Below are 27197 nucleotides of genomic sequence, written 5' to 3'. Positions count from 1 at the left end.
AGGGAAAAATTTAGGAAAATGTTGAAAACCAAAGGCTTACAAGATGGAATGGAGGTGTATATGAGAAAAATTGCAAGATAAAATTTGAATTCCTGTTCTCTGGATGTCAACTAAGCCTTATAAATTACACATATATTTTTACCTTAAGCCAACTTTGGAACACTGAAGAAACAATGCATCACAGGGAACTTATTTAAGAGAAGCCCTATCATACTGAGCCAAACAGCTCATTCTTTTTCTGACAATACAAGCTGTGTTTCTGCATTCATTTTTCTGGTGTTTGAGAGTTTTTAAAACATCGTTGTACTTCCTGAAGAAGATCAACAACAGTAGGAATGAGAAAATTAAGAGTTAAAAGTAGCCAAACACATTATAATTTCCACTCCTGCTGTTGTAAAATAACAGAGAGAGAAACTTGAGAGACAGTAAGCTATTACTACCAGTGCATTTCATGCACCTGGCAGCAATATTGTTCTCACTGTTCCTAAGCACTGGGTTTGAGTATTTCTTCATGATTGCCTCCTACCCCCTTCAACTGTCTTTTTTTCACTCGTTCCTTGAACTAGTACTAATGCAGTCAGATCGGAAAGGTAATAAAGATCAAAACTAACATAGCAAAAGAATGCCTGGATGCACAAGCAGCAGACTGCATAAAAGTGGTGAAAACACATGGCTCGGGAAAGGGGCTTAGCAAGGCTACCTTCTTCAGTACCTGAAGTGGTTCTCCAAAGAGTCATCATTATTATGCTTCAGTTTATAGTGCAGAGTAGTATTTATTCAAATAATAACTAACCTAGCTGTTCCGTAACAAAAGTAGCTGAAAAAGCACTTCATATTGATCCAGAAAGGATAAAATGCTCATGTTATCCATATCATTTGCATTTTCAGCAAAAGCAAAATTTAGTCACTCCGTAGTAGCCAGAGTATTTTTTTTAATTCACTTGCCCATGTAAACTGCCAAAGGAATTTTAATACTGCAAACTGAAAGTAAGGTGCACAATCTCTCCTAAAGGATAAATGTGCAAAGAATCAAGAACCTCTGGCTTACTTTAAGATTTGAATGTTTTGCAGGGGGAAAAAAAAACCCAAACAAACAAGAAAACCACTAATCTTTTGGGTTGTTCTACTTTTTAAAAAATTACCCTTTCTAAAAGGATTTCCATAATTTCCATTAGCAACAACTGTGAAAGCTGAGCTGCGTCTCCTCCAAAATTGCAAGCTTACACTTTATTGGTTTGCATTTAGCTATTCAGCAATATTGCCTTCCTGAGGTCAGCTTAATCCCATAATTAACAGTTTTATATCATTAATAGCCCTTTCTTCTGATGTAGAGCGTTTTTGAGCACACAGTCTTTTCATATTGCTGGTTCTCAGAGAAAAATATCTACCTTTTTGCTTCTGAATTTTTCTGAGCTCCACTCTGTCCCAAGCCACCACCAACAGATTCACCTTGATTCTCTCAAGTTCAATGACTGTAACGAACTCAGTTCAAGATCAGGATTTTTGTCCATAAAGACCATTGGTCAGACTGAGCTTTCCTTTGGAAAGTAAATCTAATTTACCCTTTTTCTACAGTGCTGACATACACCTTAAAACAAGACAACCAGAACAGTCCTATGGCCAAGATTATCCAGTAATTTCAAAAAATCACCGTTTTAAATTTACAGAAAGAAGTCAGAAAAGAAAAAGGGAAAAGATCTTTCAAAAACAGCTGTAGCATGTAAAAGAAATTAGCCTGAATGACTGTAGGGAAAATATCAGCAAGAGGCTTTGAAGAAATCTGGCTTGGGTCACTGAAAAGAAAACAGAGGCAGATGCTAGGCTGCCTAGCCCAGGTCACTGCAGGGAGAACAACAGCTGGTTATGTGAGTCTTGCCCGGGACCCAGAGTTGGTGCTTGATTCTGCTGTGCAATTATTCAGTACTTCCTTGATGATTTTAGTATAGGAGAAAAACTGAAAACAAGACGGATTTTTTTTTTTTTTGGGTGGAGCTATGACAAATTGAACCATTTATTTAGTAACAATACTCCTGTGTACATCAAACAAAAGAGTTCAAATGTGGACTGGCTACACAGATCTACCTCTGAAATATAAGTAAGAGGTTTTTGAAGTGCTCTACCAAGTTATCAATATTTTAACAGCTCTCTTAAAAGCTGTTTCATAATAGTGCAGCTACTTTCTAGACTGTCTATGTTCACTCCGTATTAACTGTAGTATATTTTAAGACATTTTATTTTCATATTCAAACAGGGGTCAGAAGAGATAGTGTCCTCTGATCACTGTATCCACAATCACTTTTAGCTGACTGTTAAAAAATTCCTTTTTATAACCCACCAACCAACATTCAATTCAACCTAAGGGAGTTGTTGTTCACCCACCCAAGGCTTTTATTAAAACCTTTACCGTTATAATTTCTGGATTATGTTACAAAAAACTGAACTCACATTACACATCCTGGTAAGCAGAAGAGTGTTTAAAGTGAATTTTTCCATGATTGCCCAGCTCCCCATTTCATGACTCATGCATATTATTCATCACTCCTTTTCATGAAGACAAGAAATTATAAATGATTACCATCTTGATTTGTCTGAGCACAGAAAAAAGTATCTTTAGAATCAATGGACAACTCTACTCAATAGATCAGCTAGTTATTCAAAATATGTTTCACTAAAAATGCAGAATATGCCTTCAGATGTGCCCATAGTTTTACTAATTGTTCCAAGAATGTATAGCATGCACATGCATACAATAAAGGCTCTCTCTAAGAAAGAGTCTTAAGAATAATACTTTTTTAAGGTGATTAAAGAGAAAAAAAAAGATTTAATTTTTTTTGAGGTTGTTCCCAAAATAAACTTCTCAATTCCAAGTTATTTTGACATTCACTCCCAGGTAGTACAGGTATTTATTAAGAACAAGTAGGCATAGCAAGGCAAATAAAACTCTTTAGAAATTGTGAAAGAAAATGTTAAGAAAATTTTCTTTTGAACCAACAAAAAAAAAAAAAAAAAGATAGCTTAGACAGACCAGGGCAAGGAGTTTCCTAGCAGAGAAACAAAAACAAATGGCATAGAAAATGAACTGTATAGAAACAGAAAAAAGTGAAAGAAGTAAATGGAAAAGTTTAAATCATACAAATTTCATGCTGAAGCTTACTATACAAAAGTTAAGTTTTGCAGTACTAATCTAAACCCTTTTGTATGAAATGTTGGAAGTGAGATAAATATATTTAAATGATACTGTTCCAAATGCCTTGGATCTTTTAAAACTCTGGTCAGCTGAAACATGGCACTAACTACACACATACCCTGATATATAGAAACATGAGAATTAATTAAAACAACAATCAAAAACAACAACAAAGCTCTTCACACTTAATATTTTTGTAACTACTCTACAGGATGTTTTTAATGTTTGCTTATCCTCACAACAGAGTAAGAAACATTAAATCCAGCTATAATCATTATGTCAAAGGCAAGAGCCTAGGATAAAGAAATAGCCTAAAATAATGTTTATTAAATATAATGCTGTAGAGAATATATTCATCGTCTTCAGTGCTACTATCAGCTTGTCATAAGTTATACTTGAATGTTTACAAGATCAGAACTTCAGCTGAGAGGAAAAACCTGTTTCAGTAAAGTCATCACACTAGGCACAGCCTTCTTCACTGAACTTCTTGACTCTTCACTGCATCGCTAGTAAGATATTAGAGGCTCTTTCTGGTAGGCATCTTAATGTATATGGTAAGATATTATACCTAGACATGGCAGGACAGGGTATGCTGGTGGTGTTCTACAAGTGTGCTAACTGCATGCAAATAAGGGGAAGTTACACTAGAAAACCTGATTTTTAGCTTCTCTCAGCACTGGAGACAGAATGAACAAGACTAAGATATTCTGACTAACACCACACTGCTGGTAAGCTGCATCCAAGGTAGACGTGTCTTGGCAGTATAGGCAAACTTGCGAAGTGCTCCTTATCTAGATATGACCAAATTCATTAAAACATATTTCAGTAAGAAACAGAATCAGCAAAAACATTCTGGATTTGACGCTGATAAAATCAACAAGCTATGTTTCTCAAGTTGCTAGTCATCTTTTAGGTGCTAGTCATTCCCCACAGTTAACATAAATAAGAAAAAACCCCAGGAAATATTGCTTTAAGTTTATATAATATTCACTACTATTACTGAAATATAACTAGTTACTGTAGTTCTCATGAGGATTTATTTCACTGCCTGCAGAATAGGAGGAATTTCCTCTCCAGGAAAGGTCACCATAATACGTGGACAGTTTACGTCAGGTGACTTTATGAATATCATATAGAAGAAGTGAGAAGGAGAGCTGTCGAAAAACCAAAAAATATTAGATTGCAGTTTAGACTATGAACATCTGAGAAGCCATGTTTTGCAGAAAAATACAAAACAATGATAACAGTGGAAACAGAACAATTCACAATTTACAATGTGAATGTTTAATCATGAAGACATACCTCTTAACGTTCTTTCAGATAAAAAGGTAACAACTTTCATACAGTGAAAAGTATGTAAATAAATGCACAAATACTGTTGTAAGGAGGTAGATATTTTGATAATATAATAGAATGATTCAACTCTGTCATTGCTTTCAGATGTCCAACACAAAAGACCCTGTGCTCTTAATAACCTACTGTTGCTACCAACATTAAGCCTGGAAATTTCTATCATCATAATATTGCTTACTACGGTTACACCATTTCTCTCAAGTTCACATCTTCCTACAGCTGCAAGTCTCTCTATGGAATCCTTAGTGCAAGTCAGGAACAACTGCTTATTCCTTTTGGACCATGCTGTAGAGTGCAATCACGGACTGGGCCTGGTAACGTCTCGCTGGTTGTACCTACTTCCTCTTGCAGACATTTTCTTTCTAGGCAGTGCTGCAAAGATTTTTCTGTGAAACACACAGAATTTCTACTAGCTTGAGGCTTCTTGTTTTGTTAGGTTTTTTTAGCCAAGGTCTTACTAAGATCCATATTTCATGTGAACTTGTATTTTAAATAATGTTTGTAACATATCTTTTTAAAATATCAGACTTTCATCAATATCAGCTCTGATCAATCCTACATCCCTTAAAACAGACTTCCAAAATGCACTGCAAAGCAGCTACCCTATAAAATGAAACAGAACTTGAACAGTCATTTTACAAAGCCAATGCATGTGTTTGGTCACAAATACTGGATTATTTCTCTAGTATTTCCTTCTTTTTAAACTTGTAAAGTTTGATTTGAGAGAGTGCTGATCTCTATTCTGTGAAGCAAGCTAGCGTCATTAGGATGACAAAATCAAGTCTTATTGTGGCAAGAAGAAACATCATTTAGTGTCAACAACACACTGCTATTGATTTGAACTCCTCCTTGCCTCACGGGTGAAATAACAAGCTCCTACACACAGACTCTCTAAGCATACCAATAGAGGAAAGAGGCAAGAAAAATACTAAAAATGGCTGTATTAAAGATACAACAGGAAATATGTGACTCATGAGATGCAAATTCTTTTATCTGTATGAAACAAATTGAAGAAGAGCTTAATATGGCTTCTGCAATTTCTATGGAGTTAGATTAGAACAGAAATATACCTACCAATAATATACCAGATTTAGGCTTCCCAACCAGTATCTCCTAACTGTTCAACACTCTCTGAGAAACAAGTCAGCTTCATTTTCATTATCTAATACTTACTAATCATTTTTCTAAAATGTCGCCTTATTTTAGCATCCTGGTTCACCATTTCAGCAGAAATGATCCTTTAACAATACTGGCAGGATCTCATTAAAGCAGAGGTAAGAAACTGTCAACACAGACAGGTTGACTCTTTCTTCTAATTCAGAGAAAACAAAAAGTATCTTTCTTTTTAAAAGATACAAAAAAGAATAAACCCATGGTCATGCAACATCAATATAAATACCACCTCGCAGTGCCCTGGTTTTGGCTGCAATAGAATTCATTTTCTTCCTTAGTAGCTGGTACAGAGCTGTGTTTTGGGTTTAGGATAGGATGAGAATAATGTTGATAACACACTGATGTTTTTGTTGTTAAGTAGTGCTTAGTCTAAGACTTAGTCTAAGTCAAAGGACTTTCCAATGTCTCATGCTCTGCCAATGCGGAGGTGCACAAGAAGCTGGGAGGGAGCACAGCCAGAGCAGCTGATCCAAACTGGCCAAAGGGATATTCCATGCCACAGAATATCATGCCCAGTATACAAACTGGGGGGAGTTGACCAGAAGGGGCCGATCACTGTTCAAGGACAGGGACAATCTAGGTGTCAGTCAGCAGGTGGTGAGTAATTTAATTTTTTAAAAATTGTTTTTCTTGAATTTTATTCCTCCTCTCTTTTTGTTTTCTCTCTTCTCATTACTATTATTATTATATTTTACATTATTTCAATTTTTATTTCAAAATCTTGTGGGTTTTACCTTTTTCCAATTCTCCTCCCGATCCTATCACAGCAGAGAGGGGAGTGAGTGAGAGGCTACAAAGTACTTGGTTGCCAGCTGGGTTAAACCACAACATACATCAGGAATTCCTTTTCTAGAACTTAAAGCCATGTATTTAAGCAAATCTGCAAACTAAAAAATGTAGTGAGATGAAATACTAGTGTTGTCTAACTGCACCCAAAATTTAAGCTAATTTCAAACACTTTTGTAGCATCAATTTAGCATGCTAGAATTCCATAGCCTATCTCTTAAAACACGAACAAAGTAATATACAAGGCATAAAAAATTATTTCAAGATAACTTCCTTTTTAAAAATAGAGAAGTATAGGGAACAAAGCTATTTTCATACCACATCCAGAAAATGGATGAGGTGTGAAAGAAATCTCTTGTTTAATGTGACCTTTGGCTGTACTTCCACTTGTCATCATTATGAAGTAGCTACTCTCAGTGCCAACACATAAGCTGTGTTATATTATCCCATAACAGTAGTAGCACGTCTTTCAGGGAGCGTTTCATACTTCAAGAAACTGGTGGCAGAATGCACTGACAGCACTTACCTTTGTAGCTGCTTATAATAGGTCTTATTCAACAATAAGACCTCATTTACAAAAGGAAATAAGAGTGTACTAAATTTCAGAGAGCATATCACATAAACTAGGATGTGTTGAGGAACTCCCTTGGAGTTCTCAGCTTCAGTGAAAACATTCAAATAAGGAGAAATGTAAATTTCAGATTGGAACTCTGCCCCAAATAATAATATTCAGGGCTTTGTTACTGTGCACAGACCAAAAATACTGCATCATTAAGATCTGCAAGATACTTGACTTTTCTTAACGCATGTAATTAAGAAAATATTTCTGGAAAGCAAATGAATTTGAAATTCAAGTAAGATTAATAGAACAAATACGACAAATTTACGTTTTATACAATGGTAGCAAGCTGCAGCATAAAAATCAGTAGCTATCATTATCTAAAGCTGTTCATCTAACATCATAGAGAGAAAAACTATTGATACATACTGTACACACATTTTTATCCATGTATATAAATCAAAGGAAACAGCTTCCTTTAAGGCAAGCATATGAAGATACTAAAGCAAGACACAAATTAAATATTCATACATTCAATATTTCAAAATAAGGAATTTGGATATACACATGCATAATTTAAGTTCTATAGTGAAACCTGTCTACAGAGGCCATTTCTACTGTATTTCAACAGCATTGAAACTTGAAATGTACAATGCAGCCTTTCCATGCTGTGTTAAAACTTTAAAGTATATAGTAATTCATTTCAAGCACTAAACACAGAATAAAGGCCACATTATGCACACGGCACTTCTGCAGAGGAACTGCTGCTTTGCCCTATTCATTACAGCTCTGAAACAGGGCTGTCAGTCCCGCAAGGTGGTTTCGGACTGCCTGAGGTACTCGGTAGGAACTGAGGCCAAACAGGCAACTTCAGGAACAAGGTGGCTCAGGGGCCCTGAATAGCCCATCAGCCAGAATTGACTCCAAGTCAAATTCTGATCCCAGGCACCAATTTTAAACTCTGTTGAGAAGGTGCTCACACATAAAGCGTGAAATTGGCCCCTTACATTACTCTCATACATTGACTCAAGCCTCTATGGAGTAAAGATGGTATTTCAGACCTTTATGATTGGCAGAGGAAAGGAACACAAAACCAGGTTTCACACTATGTTGTCCACTAGAAATGATTCTTTGTGATTACAGAACCTGAAAGTAGTTTATGTACAATAACAGAGACATTAAATTTGAAGAGCTTATAAATACCTATGCATGCAAAAAACTCTGTGGGGGGGAAAAACCCCTACTATCCACCTTCCTCCCTGCAACACATTTCTTCTGCATGTGTCTAAAGACACCACCATTCCTCCCCAAGTACTTAAAACTTTGTCACTAAGAAAGAACCCTCTATATGGGTTATTAATGTGAATATTTTGTTTTCTTATTAAAAGTTAAATGTATTAGTTCAAGTATCCAAAGTCTCATTTTAAAAACATTAATTTCACTGGGACAAAAATATCTCACGTTAACTTGAAGAATAATTAAAGAGTATTTATTAAGGGGAAATAAAGCTACTCTATTTCTACACAGTTTAAAGTAAACATTTATCTTTGCCCCTTAAAGGTCACTCATTTGATCTTGACACACCTATAGAATCGCAGAAGCAAAAGCTAAATAAGTAGAAAAGTGGTATTAAGCAATATAAAACTAAACAAAATTAGCATCTACATGGTAAATTACTTCATTGAAAACCATCTATGGATTCTGCAAAGAATATACTTTTGCCTTAGAGCTAGTACTTTAATTTTCAAGAACCAAGAAAAAAAAAAATCAAAACTAGTCAGTAACAATGCAGCGTCGAAAAGCAATAAACTCAAAATTAAGTTATAAATAATTTAAAGCATGTCATGAAGATGTATTAATAATTCATCAGATAAATAATTTACTAAATAATCAAATAAATAAATAATGAAATACATAAATAAATCAGCAAATAAATAATTCTGCAAAATAACCTAAACAATAAGTCACTAAAACAAATGACAAACCTACAAAACTACAATGATTTTCTAAATTCTGATAGTTTTAAATAAACAAATGTATATAAACTAGATCAATCTTTGGTGGATAGAGAAATATTTTTCACTGCTATTGGTGAATTCCTGATTACACTGCACAAGGATACAATTTTAGATTTTACAAGAATGCAGTTTTTCCCTTGTAAATTATTAACACGATTGCTACAATACATGCTGCTCTGTATTTTACATGTAATCCCTTCATGTAGCTCATTTTTACCCCCAAAAATGAAAATCCCTTTACAACTTTCTTAATTCACACAATTTCTTTCTCTTTTCCTGGGTGCAATACTTACAACACTGCAATAGCCTTCTTGGTGGTTCTCTTATTGTCTTCTGCAAACCTTCAGAAGTTTTGCTGCAGGGGAAAAACAAGTAGAATAACCTTAATTATTACAGATGGTATCTCGTTCATTAGCAGATGACAACATTTTATTTGAAAGCACAAGAAAAGCTGTTTTATAATTCTACAAAGCAACTTAATGTGAAACAACCATTACAGTTTGCAGACTACCGAAAGTTTTTAGAAGTCTTTGGTGGAACGAGTTCAAGCAGACTGAGGCCTGTTTCTTGTATTTAAGCTGACACACAATCTGTGCAAACTGGCACTAATTCAGATCTAAAGACAAACCATGAGAAGGACAAAATACTTGGCTGACATCTAATGTTATCCTTGATTTTGGAAGTTCATAGTCCTTGAAAGAATACAGTGAGATCATTTAATATCCACTATCTAAGTACATTCACAATTTAATTAGAATACTGCATTCCAAAGCAACACTGGTACCACAAAGGTCAAAATCCACTCTTCTCCCCAGTCAATTTTCAGTCTCCATTTATTTTAATGAATAATATTGACAGTCACCATAGCTTTCTTCAAAGTGGTATTCTCTAAATACAGCAGTTGAAGAAATGTGCCACAAGTGTAATCGTGTTACCAACTTTTATCCGTTCGGTCGAAAGGTTTATTTGCATTCTTCCATAACATACATTTCATACAGGAAAGAGCGAGACAGTTTTACAAACCATGCTACTGACATGGATTCTTTATCTCTGTACTGGACTGTAAAAATGAAGGGATACATCAAACCTGAGGTTATATATTGTATACATGCATGGCTTTTTGCTACTTGTTTCAAAGGGAGTCAGTGTGCAGTGTTGTTTCTACAAGTAATATCTCAAATTGCTGATGGTGCTGCTGTATTTCAGCATTTACAAGCATAAAGGATAATTTACTCTTAAAACTACCTGGGCACATTTTATTTAACAAGTCTCAAATTCTCTTTAGGGATTATAGTAAGAAAACACTTTGCTTAATCATAAATTTTATATTTATCTTGGCTAGACACCCTCCTTTGGACAGACTGCCATGTTTTGTCAAGAAAAATCAACACAGTGGAAATGAAGTACTTGTTCTGTTGTGTGGTCATTCAAAAGAGTATGTAGAAGTAATGTAAATGTGCACCAGTGCTGCTGATAATTTCACGCTCTCATACACTCATTTCAATTTGCTTTAAAAGGACTATTCCTCCTGGCTAAATATAGTCATCATGAAAAAGCATACCTCCCCTTTGAGCTAATAACACTGCAAGCCCCAAGACACAACACTACAAAAACTTTTGTATTTTAAGGAATGCGAAGCACTTTCTTCTCACAGTATGTGTTTCTGAAGTGGGACAAATGAGACTGGTTTTTTTATTAAGGTATTCTCATTTAGTGTACAGATATCTGTTTGAAAATGACAATTCATTCCCACACCACATCTCTGAATCCCATCCATCCCCAAAACAAATAATATATATACCAAATGCTTGTTTTTAAAAGCAATGGGTCCTTGTAAAAGCAGCCTATACTTTACTATACACATTAGAAGATTTTGAGGATTACTGGGACATACAATGGTTCTGGAGGTTTTGGAATCAGACCTTCTATAGGAAGTACCATTTAGTCATAGAGCATTCACCTGCAGCTTTGGAGCCTCTGGTAGCAAAGTGATTTTTCATCAATGAGTTACAGTAGAGCTAAAACTGTAATTACAGTTACTGACGTCTTAAACCCAAATGTTTTTCTTCCTTTTAAAATTTACTTATTTTTTAATTACTTTCATTCATGTTTAATTGGGGCTTCCAGTCTATGGTTACAGAACTCACCTCCTCAGACAACTACTTCTGTCTAAGCTGGAGGGTCATATTCCCTGCTCAAATAAGACACATAAATCATTTAAAGAAGGACACAAACCAGCCAATGACCTGGGATACTGCCGTATTTCTCCCACTTGCAATCATATGCGAATTCCACCCCACACAAGAGACAAAGACAGAAACCGAATTTGATTCCCTTCCTCTCTTCTGCCAGCTGGTCCTTTGCCCCCCCCACCAGCCCTCAAACATTGTATAGGTGCCTTACACAACAGATCATGAGGAAAACTTGTCAACAGAAGACTAAAGCAGAAGGCACTGATGTTCAGGTGTACTTTACAGAGAAGAACAGCAAAAATCAAGTAATCACGTGCGTTCTCTACTCTGCCCAATCTGGGAAGCTGTGCTACAACAGGGAGGCTCCCTTGCTGGCACTCAAGTTAATTTGGGTGATAATTTAAGGATCTGGATTGTACCCCATACCTAAGAAAAAATTTCTAGTATTTACAACGGCAAAATTATAAATATGGCTCACAGTAAAAGGACTGAGCAACAAGCTACTCCATTCTCTACCTTTTGATACTGCCATCACCAGAAAGTTTCTTAGTTTGAAGGTACAAATCAGACCAAAAGGAACCACACACTGCTGCTTCCTTCCTATGGGAACTCATGAATATAGGAAACAGGGAAATTTGAGAAAGAGATTACCATGTAATATTAAAATTTAGGAATTTTTTTTAATACTTAGGAGTAAACACAGGGAGAAAGAGAAAGGCTGGACAGACCTGCTTAACCAAATTATAGTTAATGTAAGGTACTGACCACTATATTCTGACCCACTTTTGAAAGATTCTTGGAATTGTTCTAAGTTACACAAAATATTTTGCATTATCAATGAAAAAAATAAATAAAAGAAGCCTGCAATCAATTCTTATATTTGGGAACTTAAATAACACATAAATCTTTCAAGACCAGAAGATTCATTCATTCTTCTGCCACAATTCCATCCCTCTATTTATTACAAAAATTAAAGATTAACTGTTTGGTCCACTTCACACAGAAAGATACTTTTGTGACACAGTACAGTACTTAATAAAAATTTTTAATGTATCTGATTGTTTTAATCATAAAAAATAAAAAAGTGTTTGTTATACATGTTGGTAAGTCTAACTAAAAACTGTTAAAGTAATTGGGTCCCACAGTGTTATAGGATAATCTTGAGTATGTTCTTGGCAAAAACTTTGGGTATTTCTGAGTAACTTTTTAACCAGTTTCTTCCAATTGTCTCTAAAGTAAAAATCAATTTTAAAATATTAAAACATAGCAAAATGTTAAAACCCAGACTACTGAATCAACTCCTATCAATGCAAGACATAGCTCATTTGACTGTTATGACCCACGTTTCCAAGTTGATTTTTAGATAAAAACAAGCAGATTACCAGCAAAGGTTTATCTCAAATTCCCACATGTACAGCATGCCACATTAAATATATGCAAATCAACCTCTTTCTCCTCTAGTTTTTTTGAGCTGACAACTCATATGACCTGAAGCCATGGTTAACGATTACAATTATTTGACTTTCATATTTATACAATCGGTTATCAGATACGCATGTTAATTGATTTTAACAGATAGTTTTGTATTCTAATGATCAACAGTAAATGTACATTTTACCAACCTCTTGATTTGTAAAAAAATAAAACTTGTATCAGTTTTCACAATTAACCCTTCATTGTATTGATTTGCATTATTCAATGGGAACTTCTCAATAATACGTTAACCTAGAGGTACTCCAAACTAAGTGACCTTAACTTTGGTAGCAAAATTTAATTTTCCGATTACAGATACTCTTCTATTGTGTTTAAAATTTATTTAAACAATGCACTGTCAATTTAATAGAAATGATGAAACATAATTTATACTTAAATGGACTGGGCAAACAAATAGTTTCCATTTATTTAATATAAACATTTTGCTAATTAAAAATTAATTTCTCTTTTTCAAAGAACCTTAATCACACACTCCTGGATTTTAATAAGCCCTCAGATGTCACATATATGACAGAGGATAACACTACATTTAAGATCCTTATTTTTCAAGTAATATGCTTAGGGCCAAAGGGTTCCTCTGTTGTCATCACGAAAAATATTAACTGAATTGGTCACTTTTTTTTTTTTTACATGGCTGAAAATTTATTCTTTGCAATTCGATTTTTATTTTGGATACCCTATTTATTGAACTATAAAATACAAAATTCCAAACTGCACATATTTTCATGCGAAGAATTGACTATTTTCTAAGATTATACAATGTGCAATCATTATCTTCCACAATTAATGTTGTTCTTCTTTAAGTCTATTCATATAAAAGAGTGGCTATTGTATTGTACTCTCAAAAAGATCAGATCACATCTTGTTCTATACAAGGGCTCTCCCAATTTAGGCCTTAATTGCTGTTGTACTAAAGGATCACGCAACAACTTTGGTAAAGCAAGAGCTGCTGGATCCCTTTCTCAGCATATTTTAATACCAATATAGATATTTTAATTTCTGCAAAATGCAGAATCTATTTTTTATAAATAACTGAATGAGGCGCAGAGGCTATTCAGCTTTTATCCAGGTGAGCTTTGTACACTTCAAGTTCTGCAACTATTCTCTTTTCGTCTGGTAACTCCAATTAATTTCAAGTGAGATTTATGAGACATTTAGGAGATTCTGAGACATTCTCCACAACCAAAAGAGACATCAGCGCACTCATGTAGATACACAATGCTTACTCGAGTTCCTGCAATGGACCAGGGACAGAATAAACTCCAAGTCACATTCCCACAACCATGAATAAGCACCTTAACCCCTAAAACACTCTTTAATGGACTTCTCTGGTTTTTAAAAAGTCTTCATTTCACACTGAACATAATGAGAAAGGTAGTGAATATATGATGGGATTCTGCTGCTTACTTAATAGCTATTTTCCTTAAACTAAGGTCAGGCAACACGACAAATACTGATAAAGCAAGTAAGTTCTCTTCAATCTTTCCCTTATTGCAAAACAACTTCTTGGTCTTCAACAGATCTTGATTTAATCCTGAACATAATGAGAAAGTCTGTAGGTCTGCAGAAAGAGGAAATACATTCCACTCTAATCACTAACCCCACTGAACACCACAGATATCAATGCAGAAAGAACCTGATTTCTTTTCTACAATTCAGTGCTATGAGTTAATCACCTTGAAGACTGACTGTAAGGTTTATACTTTTGTAGCCACAGCAGACCTTAAGATATATGGAAAGGTGAAGAAAAGATCCTACACTTATATGTGAAAATAGTGGGAAATATAAGACAAATATGCTAATAGAATCTACATATATATTTTACATGTAAATATCTAATAAACTTAGAAAGCAGGTATCATTCCTAGTTTCTAAAAATGTTTGATATCCCCACTTCTCTTTAAACTTGACTGCTAAAAATTACAAACGTGGTCATGTCAGCTATGAAGAAAAACAAGTAAAATTTAACAATTGCATTACGTATGGGCTGACTGGGCCAAAGAAGTCCTACTCTGACTCATACATATGGCACATTCATTTACATCACAATAAATGGGGTTACATCAAGCTGCCAATCAGTCACTAGTGGGGTTCTGCACGGCTCCATTAATTATTTGGATAAATGATTTGGATGCAGGACTCAAAGTTATACTAGGTTTGCTGACAACACTAAACTGGGAGGAGCCGTTGACTCCTTCGATGGCAGAGAGGCCTTGCAGAACGATCTTGGCAAATTAAAGGACTAGGCAATCACCAGCTGTATGAAACTTTTCATTGTAAAATGAATTTTCATTTCAAATGCTGGATTCTGGCAACCCTGGATGAATGGACACACTGAGGAATGAGAGGCTGGACAGCAGCCTTGTGGAAAAGGACTGTGGGTCCTGGTCAGTGGTGAATTGAATACGAATCAGCAGTGCCCTGGCAGCCAGGAGGGTCAGCCGTGTTCTGGGGTGCATCAGGCCCAGCATCACCAGCCAGGCAAGGCGGGGGATTGTCCTGCTCTGATCTGCACTGGGGTGGCCTCACCTTGAATATTGTGTGCAGTTTTGGGCACCACAGTGTAAGAAAGATATAAAGCTACTAGAGAGCGCACATAGGATCATCCACAAGGATGAGGCAGGGCCTAGATGAGAAGACATACAAAGAGCAGCTGAGGTCACTCAGTCTGTTCAGCCTGGAGGAGACTGAGGGGAGACCTCATTGCAGTTACAACTTCCTCGAGAGGGTAAATGGAGAAGCACGCACTGATCTCTTCTCTGTGGTCATCAGTGACAGGATCCAAGGGAACGGCCTGAAATTGTGTCAGCGGAGGTTTAGGTTGGATATTAGAAAAAGGTTCTTCACCCAGAGGGTGGCTGGGCACTGGAACAGCTCCCCAGGGAAGTGGTCACAGCACTAAGCCTGACAGAGTTCAAGAAGCATTTGGACAATGCTCTCAGGAGCACATGGTGTGACTCTTGGGCCTGTCCTGTGCAGGGCCGGGAGTTGGACTTGATGATCCCTGTTGATCCCTTCCAACTCAGGATATTCTATGATTCTATGATTCATTTAAGTTAGAATTTATATAAACCTTTTCACCGGATGCCTGAACCTAGACTGAAGTAGAGAAAAAAGAAAATACTGTTTACTATTCAGTACTTTTAAAAAGTATATTAATTGCTCATCTTAAAGATTGATGATTAGAAGTAGCATGATTAACAATACTCATTGTATTTACCAAAAACTGAGAGGAAACAAAAAGTAGAAAGCAATTGGTGATACTTTCTGATGACAACTTTTATGGGAAGTGCAACTATAATAAATTCCACAGTTCAAGGTTAAATCAAGGCTATGTGTAGAAAGAAGACCAATAAAACACATTCTGGGAAATGAGAAAATACTGTACCTAAAGAATGTCCCATTCTAAGACAAAACATTATGAGTTCACAGATAGCAAGCCACCATCCAGACACTATGGCCAGTTTGGATCACTGAGACTATTAAAGGGATCATGACAGGGACAACTGAGTGAAAAAAATCCAGAAGTTCAGTATGAGTAGCGTAGTATGCAACAGTCTATGCATAATCTTAGTCACAAAAATGAAGTTGAATCTATGAAATATAGAAAACCACTTATTCTACTACCACTGTTGTACAGTAATGTGTCCTCTGGCACTATTTCACACAGGAGAAATTAACATGGAAATGGGCACATCTAATACAACTAGGTAGGTAAGTTTATTTACCTGTATCCACAGGTGATCAGATTTGATCAGATATGATCAAAAATCATCAGGGACAAGGGTCTTCCATTGTCCCTGATGTAGAAAGTATAGTCTTTAGGATGTGTAGTTAACTTCATACCAAAAACATTTAACTACTTTGCAACTCACTGCATAACCCCAACAAAGAAAAAATATATTATCAATCAGCTGGATCAGCTCTGTAGAGCCATATGAACTCCAGCAAAGGTGCAATGCATGGAAGGAGAAATATCAAAAAATGGGAACAAAGGGAGGACAAAAAATAATATCAATTATTTGGTGACAAATTTATCTAAGTTCAGGTTATCTAAATGTGATAAAAATCACATTCATAAAAACTCCCAAGTGTCCATTTGTGAAACAGAAAAAGTTATATCACCCCCAAGATATTTTATTTCTACCAACACCTGCAGTCCCTAAATGTCACTCTATTTTATCATGGTGACTGAATTTCAATGGATGAATTTGCTAACGTTAAAAAATAAGATTAATAAAAATGGCATTAGTTTGCTTGCATAAAACCAGCCCACTATTTGGATGCTACCTGTCTATAACAAAGTGGTACCTGAATACTGCATAAGTGGCCAAATGCCTCTTCTGACATGAAGACTCCTTTGGAGACTCCCAGTGTCACCATTAGAAATATGGCTTGTAGCATCCAAACAAACAAAACCTAGAAACTTCACTGCTAAGAAAAATGAAAGGCTGCACAGTTTCTCTTAGAACAAGTAACTATTTTACACAGAATCATCAAGTTACTGAATGCAAACCACAGCAGAAAACTGCTGCAAATTTCAATCCTGTTAGTGGATAGATGAATTTAGGGAAGAGGATGTAAGTATCTCAATGCAGGGCAAAATTGCTGGGTTTTATTTTAAACATGCTTAAACTCAAAATTTTAACTTAAACATTTAAGAGTGATTTTAGTCTGTAAGTTTTACGCCACCTGAAACTGGCGATCCAAATGTCTATAATAGTGCATTTGAAATGCTGAGTTATATTAATCTCATACTAACTATAGCAGTTCAATTTCGACAAATTTCTCAGGGTTTTTGCATATTGCTGAATAAATTACTCTGGAATTAGCTTACTTTTCTTGGAGGCATTATATGAGATTATTTCTTAGTCTCCTCCTCTTTGATTTAGTACACATCTTCAGATAATTTATTAATGTTTTGGATATCTCATTCATCATCTATTATTACTGGTGTCATAAATTAGAGGAATGGAACAAAGCACTGGACTATACACTTTTTCCATATTCATCAATATAATAGCTACCTCTGTTAACAAACACTCTATAAAGCAGTTGGTTTATCCACTAAAATGAGATCAGGAACAGTTTTTTAACTCAAATCCCAAAACAGATTAGATTTATAGTGTAAGAGGCTCTTAATGAAATAAAAATCAGGGCTTCACTTTAAAATATATAAGGGTAGGAATACCTGGTCTGCAAAACACAAAAGCAAATGTCAGACATTGCTATGTCCTCTAAAATACTCAGATGAATTAAAAGGCTGAAAAATGCCAGTTTTACCTGGAAAAAATTGGATTGTTAAAAATGCTGTAATTTTGTCAACATACTGTGAAACAGTGAAGAGAAGGAAAGATTCAACCAACAGAAACTTAAATGTCAACATTTAAATCAGTGGTAATATTGCCTAAGAAAACAAGTTGCCTGAACTGGTGGTAAGTAGGAAAAATGAAATCCCTTGCCTTTTCTTTTTTGCTTTTTCTTTTTTCCTGTTTTTTTTTGACAATCTAAACACAAATGACGTTGGAAAATACAATTGTGAAAATTTCATAATATTTACAAGATAATGGATATTAGTGGGAATCCTATAGGTAATAAATTACATAGCAGTATACTATATAAAGTACCTGAAAAGTACCTGAAAAGACACAGAATTAATGTTATTACGAAAACATTAACTACTGACTTAACAAGGTCATTTTGCATTAAATGACATATTTGAATTAAATCTGAATATCCAAAAAATCAGTTTTTGTTATTTTATGTAGAGACTTTGACATATTTTGAACACATTCACTGTTTACATGCCTTTAACTTTTTAAAAGTAAATCTCTCATTAAGACAAATTTATATTTTGCATGATGTAACAATACTGAGCTCATCTCTTTTCTAACTGTCTGTTGAAAATATTTAAGCCAGGTTTAGGACTTCATTAATGGAATGAAATACGAAGTTTAAGTTCTTGTAATATAAAAGAAGAGAACTCCAATTACATTGGAATTGGATAAAATACTTCTGATAGCAACTATTTATCTAATTTCTACAGGGGAAGAAATTCTTTCTTCTTTAGGCATTATAGATTAGATAATTCAGGCTCCAATATGACCTGAAAACAACAAAATAAAATTTTTCAACCAAATTAAAAGTTTCTTATTGCGCCACCTCTAATTCAGGACCCTCATTATTTTCCTTATAGAACCTTCACTATCCATAGCAACTGATGATTAATAAAACACACTTGTACCAATGCATTTTAAAGTTAATTCAACTCAACACATAGTTACACTCTCCTATAGTTACAAGTAACAGTGGAACAGAAAATTACCTACATGAGCTGCACCTTTTGTTAGTCTCCAGTTTGATCAGTTTGGCAATGATCGTACCTCTTATTCAATCTATAAAGGCAGTTTGCAATCAAAAGGAACCTTATCATTACATGACGAAAGTAAGTCATACCCTCGTTGTACTAAGGTGCACTTGGTTTGAGGACTTACATAAAGCAGAGAAGCCAATCCCTTCTCTGACTGAGAGCAGCTATTTGCACTCTCTTTTCTCTGCCTCAATACAGATAAAAATGCACATTGTCAGGGAAATGCTGAAAATTAATCTTCTCTCTCACAATTACGATATTCACCCATTGGTAGGTTCCCTGAATTCCACAGTTAGCCTTGGTGAATTTCTAAATTCTACAACGGGCAACTTTATTAGACAAGAGACTATAAGCATGTCATACCCAAAATGTCCAGCAGCAATCCAGAAGTAACAGGTACAGGATAATTCTGGGGTGAAAAAGGACTTCATTGAACCTGGTCTCCCATGACCAATGGAATTGCTCTAGCAACTGAGGGAGCAGTAAAAGAAAAATGAAGTGTTGGCAACGGCAACATTCCCTCACGTGAGAGTTTCCTTGACTTAGTGTTTTCAAACTATCTGAGATTTTTCCCCTTCTTGTCTTTTTGTTCACTGAGTGAAAAACTTATGTCTGCACGGAATTCTTAACAGAACCTCAAATCAAGGAACAGACATGGTTAATTTACTTCAGACCAACTTCAACATATAACATCGGGATGCCTTGAAGAAGGTTTTTCTTTTCCTCACCCCAAAGAGATTACTTCCTTATCTAAAACTTTACAACTAAATCCCAGTGAAGGGTAACTTTATTATTTTCCAGATAAAAAAGCAGGTAACCTGTTCTATATTCTAAATACATGATTGGTATCACTTGCTGGTGATAGATTTTAACATTAATTAATGACTGTATAAAAGTATTGAAAAATCATGGAAAGAATGCTTTAGCTCATCCCAGATGGAATTTGGAATACAAGAGTCAAATTTCCTTAAATAATTATGCCAACATAAACTTCCTTTAACTCTTGCTACCTAAACTCTCATAACTTTCAGGTCTGCTGAAAATGTCACCAATGAAGAATAAGTTGCACGGTGAATAGACAGCAACCAACCACCAAGAAGTAAACAAAAATAACATTTCTGTGGTTAGAACACAGAATAAGAATTAAAATCAATGGAATCTTGAATTACATAATTTTCTCTTTCTATATTTATTTTACTGAAGGTTCTGCAAGACCCAAAGTCCTGTCTTCTTTTTAACATCAGATATCCAGAAGGCTTCAGAGATCTCTTCAAATACCTGCTAGATAGGAGCAGTACTTGTAAATGTTGACTCTTAACCTGGTTTTAAGGGACATCACTGTTACACTCTCTAATCAGAGAAATTACAAGAAATTTAAACCTTTGCTTTTCAGCAGCACCATATCCTCTAAATTGTACTTGTACAATTGAGTACCTATTCTCAGACAGACATATTTTTAAGCTCCATATTGAAGAACATTCATTCATGTAGTTGATCAGAAGCACATGTGGTCCTGCAAATATCTAATACATTTATCACTGGGACAAAAGGCCAAGCAGGACACTTGAAATCCTGCTAACACAAAGTAGTGGTTAAATGCAAGAGAACTGGGAAGATGGTATTCTGAAGTGAGCAGACAGGTAGCAGTGGAGGCCCAAAGCTGACACTATCAGGACCAAAGGCAAACCCTCCACAGGGGGCTGTGAGACTAATTTCCTCGATTCAATTATTACCACTAGTAAAGAAGTTTACTACAGCTACACGATTTAACAACTATTAAACCAGCATTGCTAAATTCAGAACCCACTCAAAACATACTACAAATTGTCACAAAGAAATAGGGCTTGTTTACTCCTCATTACAGTGTCAGTGAGTCAAAGAATTGATCTTAAACAACAAAAGCCTGACAGATGAAAATGCCGCCAGTTCTGTCAGACTCCTGGAAGAGAAAGTCAAGGCTCAAATGATTGCGTTGATCTTTAACTGAAACTGTAAAACAAGTCAGTTTCTTCAAAGCCAAACATAACACCGAAGCCAACAATAAGGAATGTTTTAGTCTTTTCCACACAATGAATTTTTTGATGTCATGAGCTCTGGAAGTTTTTAATCACACTAAAAAACCATTAGCAAGGCAAATGTATATGACCCAGGCCCATAAGCAACCACAGGACTGGTTTTCCTGACTAATCTTATTTTTCCTTCTCTTGCCTAAATTCCAGTATCAATACTTCTTAATAACAGATACTCTCAAATTTTTAACCAGGTTTTAACCCATGTTTTCTTTTCTTTCACTATCCAAATCTGAACAATAATTCATACTTGTTCACTGACTAAACTCCAAAGTATCTGTATTTTATTAGTCACATGGAAATTGGAGTGCTACCCACAAGACTTCAAGATAAAACACTTCACTGACACAGATCAGAATCAAAAAGTCACCCCATTTAAAGACTAACAGCCTTAAGACACATGATTTTATGCTTTAAATTTAAATAAAGGTAATTTAAAATCCCGTGTTTACTGTTCAGAAGTTATTCTTAGTTATCCTTCTGGAACTCCTGATTCTAAGTATGACCACCCATATCTTACATAAGTCTTCCCATTCCTTTTTTAAAAAGTCTACATTCACTAAATCCCTCTCAATGTATGTTCCAGCATAATTTTATAGTGTATTTACAAGATTTCTGCTGCTAGTCATTAAAAATCAGATTCATCAATGTTTACTTTCTAATTTCAGACATGAATTTATTTGAAGTGAAATTTTAACCCATACAAAAGGAAACTAATTTTTACATACTGCAGATGTCATAACTCCCACAGAAGAGTAACAGCAGAAATTAAGTTAATGACTAGAATCAGACCCAGAAACACTGGACAGACAATAGTTTCATTTAACCACTTGCTGCACAATCTCTTCTTCCCACCTCTCACCTCCAGTAAATTTATCTTGATTATAACTATATTGGTCAGTTCAAGTTTGTTTAGCTGCAGGTCTTTCCATCAGTGACATCAACAGTGAAGCCACTCGGGACTTACAAGTACAAATCAATTTTGTCTTCCTGGAACAAATCTTAAGCATCCAGAAGCTCAGGACCCCAATATTTGACTTCAGGAACTAAGTCCTTAGCAAGCATCTGGAAAGTAATGAATTACTTCACTTAGCCATACCAGCACTTTATTATCCATTTTACATAAGAATTCATAATGATAACAAGCATATTGCTTGGCATGGAACAAAACCATGCAGACAACCAACACATATTTCCTCTGACCCCTGTCAGATCAATTAATTTTGGTAACAGAGACAAATGCCTTCAGAACAGCAGAGCAAGACAACAGAATTCCTCTAAAATGACAGAAGAGAATATATGCTGTGAAGAAGTGAAAAAGATTTTAAAAATAATTCACTGAAGTAATTCTCTATACCACCAGTAAAGCTGTTTTCAGTAATGTACAGCATGTTACACAATACTTTAAAGTAAAATAATTTCATGTCATCATATGCTTGCCAGAAAAAGATGGCATAGGCTACCTATCCAGAATGCTTGCCATTACAAACATCCATTTCATTTTAACAGAATAGAGTTGTTCAGGTTGGAAAAGTCCTTTAAGATCATCAAATCCAACCATTAACACCACCAAGCCTACCACGTCCCCAAGTGCCACATCCACACATCTTTTTAATACCTCCAGGGATGGTGACCCAATCATTTCCCTGGGCAGCCTATTTCAATGTTTGACAAATCTTTTGATGAAAGAAATTTTTCCTAATATCCAATCTAAACCTTCTCCAGCACATCTTGAGGGCATCTCCTCTTGTCCTGTTGCTTGTTACCTGGAGAAGGGACTAACCCCCACCTGCACACAACCTCCTTTCAGGTAGTTGTAGAGAGCAATAAATTTCCCCGAGCCTCCTTTTCTCGAGGCTAAAAACCCCCAGCTCCCTCAACCACTCCTCATGCACTCCAGACCCTTCACCAGCTTCACTGTGCTTCTCTGGACTTACTCCAGACCTCAATGTGCTTCTTGTACACACGATTCGAGGTGTGGCCTCACCAGTGCCCAGCACAAGGGGACAATCACTGCCCTCATCCTGCTGGCCACACTACTCCTGATACAGGCCAGGATGCCACTGGCCTTCTTTGCCACCTGGGCTCACTCCTGGCTCATGTTCAGCTGCTGTCAACCAGCATCCCCAGGTCCTTTTCTGCAGGGGAGCTTTCCAGGCACTCTGCCCCAGCCTGTAGCACTGCCTGGGGTTGATGTGACTCAAGTACAGGACCTGGCACTTGGCCCTGTTGAACCTCAGACCATTAGGCATCAGCCCATTAATCCAGCCCTGTCCAGATCCTTCTGTAGAGGCTTTCTACCCTCCAACAGATCAACACACCTGCCCAACATGGTATCAGCTGCAAATTTACTGAGGGTGTACTCCATCCCCTCATCCACACCCTTGATAAAGGTATTAAACAGGGCCTGTCCCAGTACTAAGCTCTGGGGACACCACTGTGATCTGTCACCAGCTGGATGTAGCTCCATTCACCACCACTCTCCGGGCCTGACCAGACAGCCCGTTTTCACCCAGTGAAGCACATGCCTATCCAACCCATGAACAGCCATTTTCTCCAGGAGAATGCTGTGGGAAACAATGGCAAAGGCCTTACTCAAATCTAGGTAGACAACATCCACAGCCTTTCCCTCATCCACAAAGCAGGTCACCACATCATAAAGAGAGATCAGTTTGGTCAAATAGGACTTGCCTTTCATAAACCCATGCTGACTGGGTCTGATTATGAGGTTGTCCTGTACACGCTATGTGATGGCATTCAAGATGAATGCCTTAAATTTACACTTTTTAACCTTAAATTTACACAAACAATGCAAACAATACTTACTATAAAAAGAAAATAGCTTATCTAGTGAAATGAGTTAAAAATCCAAAATCTAAACACAAAGCCAAGTCTTTTTTTCAGGAATAAGGCCCATTTAATTTTTTATAGCTTGTATTTACCAATCTTCTGTACTTTTACTAATGCAAAATATAGCAACTTAGAAAACGTAATGTGAAGTTAACATTTTTTATTATGAGGGATTATCTTCAGGATCAAAAGTTACACTCTGAATAAAAATTTCACAAGATCTTAAAAGAAAGAAAAATCTGCTGCATCTCCATCACATGACAAGATGACGTGAAGCTTACATCATTCAAGGATTACCAAGATAGCTGTGTGTTTAATTATTAGTTGGTAACCACTCAAGGCACTAGTAATTCATTCATCCTCTTTCATTCCACATGCTGAACCAGAGATTCCTTGAATAAAAATTCCCCATTCACTGACTGTAATCCTGATCAAGTGATTAAGATGTAGAAATAAAACTAAGATACAAAGTTCTTAATAAATGCAGGTCTAATTTACTTCTTTGAATTTCAAAAGTTTGTTGTGCTGTCACGGTCCAAATCTAAGAATGAACCATTTCATTAGCTGTAATACAGAACCAACTGCCATAACATTGTCTTTATCCACAAATCAGTCACTGAGGTTAGATATTCCTAACAAGCAGACTTTAGTTTAGAGTCACAGAACAGCAGAATAAGCTGAGTTGGAATGGACCCACATGGATCACTGAGTCCAACTCCTGGCCCTGCACAGCACATGCCAAGAATCACACCATATGCCTGAGAGCGTTGTCCAAACACTTCTTGAACTCTGTCAGGCTGGTGCTGTGACTGTGTCCCTGGGGAGCCTGTTCCAGTGCTCAACCACCCTCTGGGTGAAGAACCTTTCCCCGATAATACAGTCCAACTATAGGACTGTAGGAAATTCCTGAAGACCAGCAGTACCAGCATAGGGAAAGAAAGCCCATGTGGTGAACAGAACAGTCATTCTTGGCTTTTCTTCCCATGTATGTACATTTCAATGCTGGTCTACGAATGGCAGCAGTTTTCTGGCCTGAATACTCCAGACACCTTCTTAAGATCAAGATTCATCGAAAGCAAAGAGATAATTTGCTTATAATAGTATGCATATAGATAAGGTTTACATATCTGATATAGAATTCTAAAATGCTTATATGTATGCACAGAACCTCTTACACTGACTAAATATTGAAAATCTCCCAGCACCACCTACTACGGCTTTATGAAAGAGATGTAAATGAAAAAATAAACAACTTCTTTTTTTATTTTAGTTCTCTAGAGAATTAAGAGAACAGGCAGTACTTGAAACACATTTCATGAACTGTCATAACCAAGACAGACTGACTGACATAAGATCCACCACAGCTGAATGGTCAAAGATGCATAACAAAATGTATGACTATTTCAATTAATGAATGAAAAAAGTTTCTCTTAGTCAGTCATATAGTACCAATTGGCCTTATACAAGCCTTACTGAACATTAAAATGTGTGACAATCAGGTGTATAATGAAAAAATCAAAGTGAAAAGAGAATTCTGTTTTGGGCAGAACACGATCAGGGGACATCAACTGAACAAAATGAAGCGGATTGTTCTAAGCCATGTTGAGTCTAAGACTTCCACTGTGCACAGTCAGTAGACTGGGACTAAATTCAGATATATCTATTCCTACCTAGTACAGTATTGGCGTTTACTTGCTTATACTTGGTGACAGACATTTCCTTTTAGATTTCCTGCCAAATGTCACTTGGTGGGATCACAACGCATACAATGGGGCAGACACTGAGGAGCCTCTTGTGGTTACCAACAACTTGTCCTATTTCCACAGAGAGGCATTTCAAATTAAGGTTTAAATGGGCAGAGGGAAACAAAAATTCAGCTTTAATCTCAACTAATCATTGTCATTCCCTCTAGACCTAGAGCCATTCCACCATCAAGATGCAGCTGCATCACTAACAAGGGGCAGCTACTCAGCTCAGTGTTCGACCTTTTCAATTTGAGAGGTCACAAAGCAATTCTCCTCAAGAGACCAGGTCAGCTTAGGACACAGGAAGTTTGCAGGTTTATTTGTTTAGATTTTTTCTTTTATCACAGTATTAATAAAATAACTAGTCTTTCAAGAACTGTTGTAATTTATACATGCCCATGGATGCAGTAATGCCTAGCAGGGTTCAGGGTGGTCAGATGATCTGTGACCAGCTGTCATAGACAACAGAGGTTACAGCAGGGTGTTGAACTTTGAGCTCTTGCTCTAAGACAGTCCTCTTCAGAAACACTGAAGAAGATGGATGGCACAGCTAGAGCTCAGAGAGGAAGATATGAAAGCAAATGTCCAGCGTGGAAGAGAAACCTTCCCTCACTTATGCAAGATGACAGATACCACTTAGATTTTTCTCACTGGTTTACTTGTACATGCAATTAGAAAGTCTGTTTGCATTTCATTTTCATTTCACTGTCATCTTTTACCTGTGACTTCAAATTACTGTATCACAACGGTGGCACAGACTTTGAGAGGAATTGACAGTTTCTGAGGCCTCAGCTTCAGAAAAAGGTGAATGTCACATGAAAGTAAAAACACTTTGAAACATTCTGTTAAGTTAGTGAAGCTACAGAAATGTATCTCAAGTTATGGGGAAGAGGTTAGTATATCAAGAGGGACTACATGGAAAGTCACAGTATCCAGTGGATGCTATAAACAAGCACAGCAATGAATCATGACAAACCCATTACTAGTTACTAAAACAAAATTCTGGAACTGACACTTGTTCCAGTTCCTTCAAAACTAAGCAAAATGAACAAGAATAAAATTGGCACGGCCATAACATTTCACCAAGCAAAATTCTTAACTGTAGACAGGAATTAGTCTCAAGTGAAATGTCAGTTACTTTATTGCTGTCAGCTCAGGATACATTGCAATGATGAAATCATTGCAAAATGTAACTCAGGACTTTGAAAGATAAATTCTTTCACATTGAAAAAATGAAACTGCTACCCAACCTTCACTTACTCTGAAGTTAACCTGAATAATAATTTTGAGAGTTGTCTGGTCAGGGTGAGTAAGAAACATTAGCTGAAATACCATATTAGCAATTTGGAGACTTGCTGGCAACTTGAGTATTTTTTTTAGATGAAAAAGTGTAGATGGTAT

General features: G+C 36.2%; 1 protein-coding gene across 4 annotated transcripts in view; it reads right to left on the bottom strand.

Annotated features, from left to right (window-relative positions):
* Positions 1-27197, bottom strand: part of TBC1D5 (TBC1 domain family member 5) — a 318296-nt gene that overhangs the window by 280165 nt on the left and 10934 nt on the right. For all 4 annotated transcript variants that reach the window (XM_017732138.1, XM_017732139.1, XM_017732137.1 and 1 more), the window contains exon 2: positions 9370-9431. The gene's annotated coding sequence lies outside the window, so the exon portion shown is untranslated. The remainder of the gene's footprint in view (positions 1-9369; positions 9432-27197) is intronic.

The sequence above is a fragment of the Corvus brachyrhynchos genome, unplaced genomic scaffold (genome assembly GCF_000691975.1).
Source record: "Corvus brachyrhynchos isolate BGI_N302 unplaced genomic scaffold, ASM69197v1 scaffold53, whole genome shotgun sequence".
NCBI classification, from domain to species: Eukaryota; Metazoa; Chordata; class Aves; order Passeriformes; family Corvidae; genus Corvus; species Corvus brachyrhynchos.
Note: the sequence above shows the minus strand (reverse complement) of the source record. Positions and strands in the feature narration are given on the sequence as shown.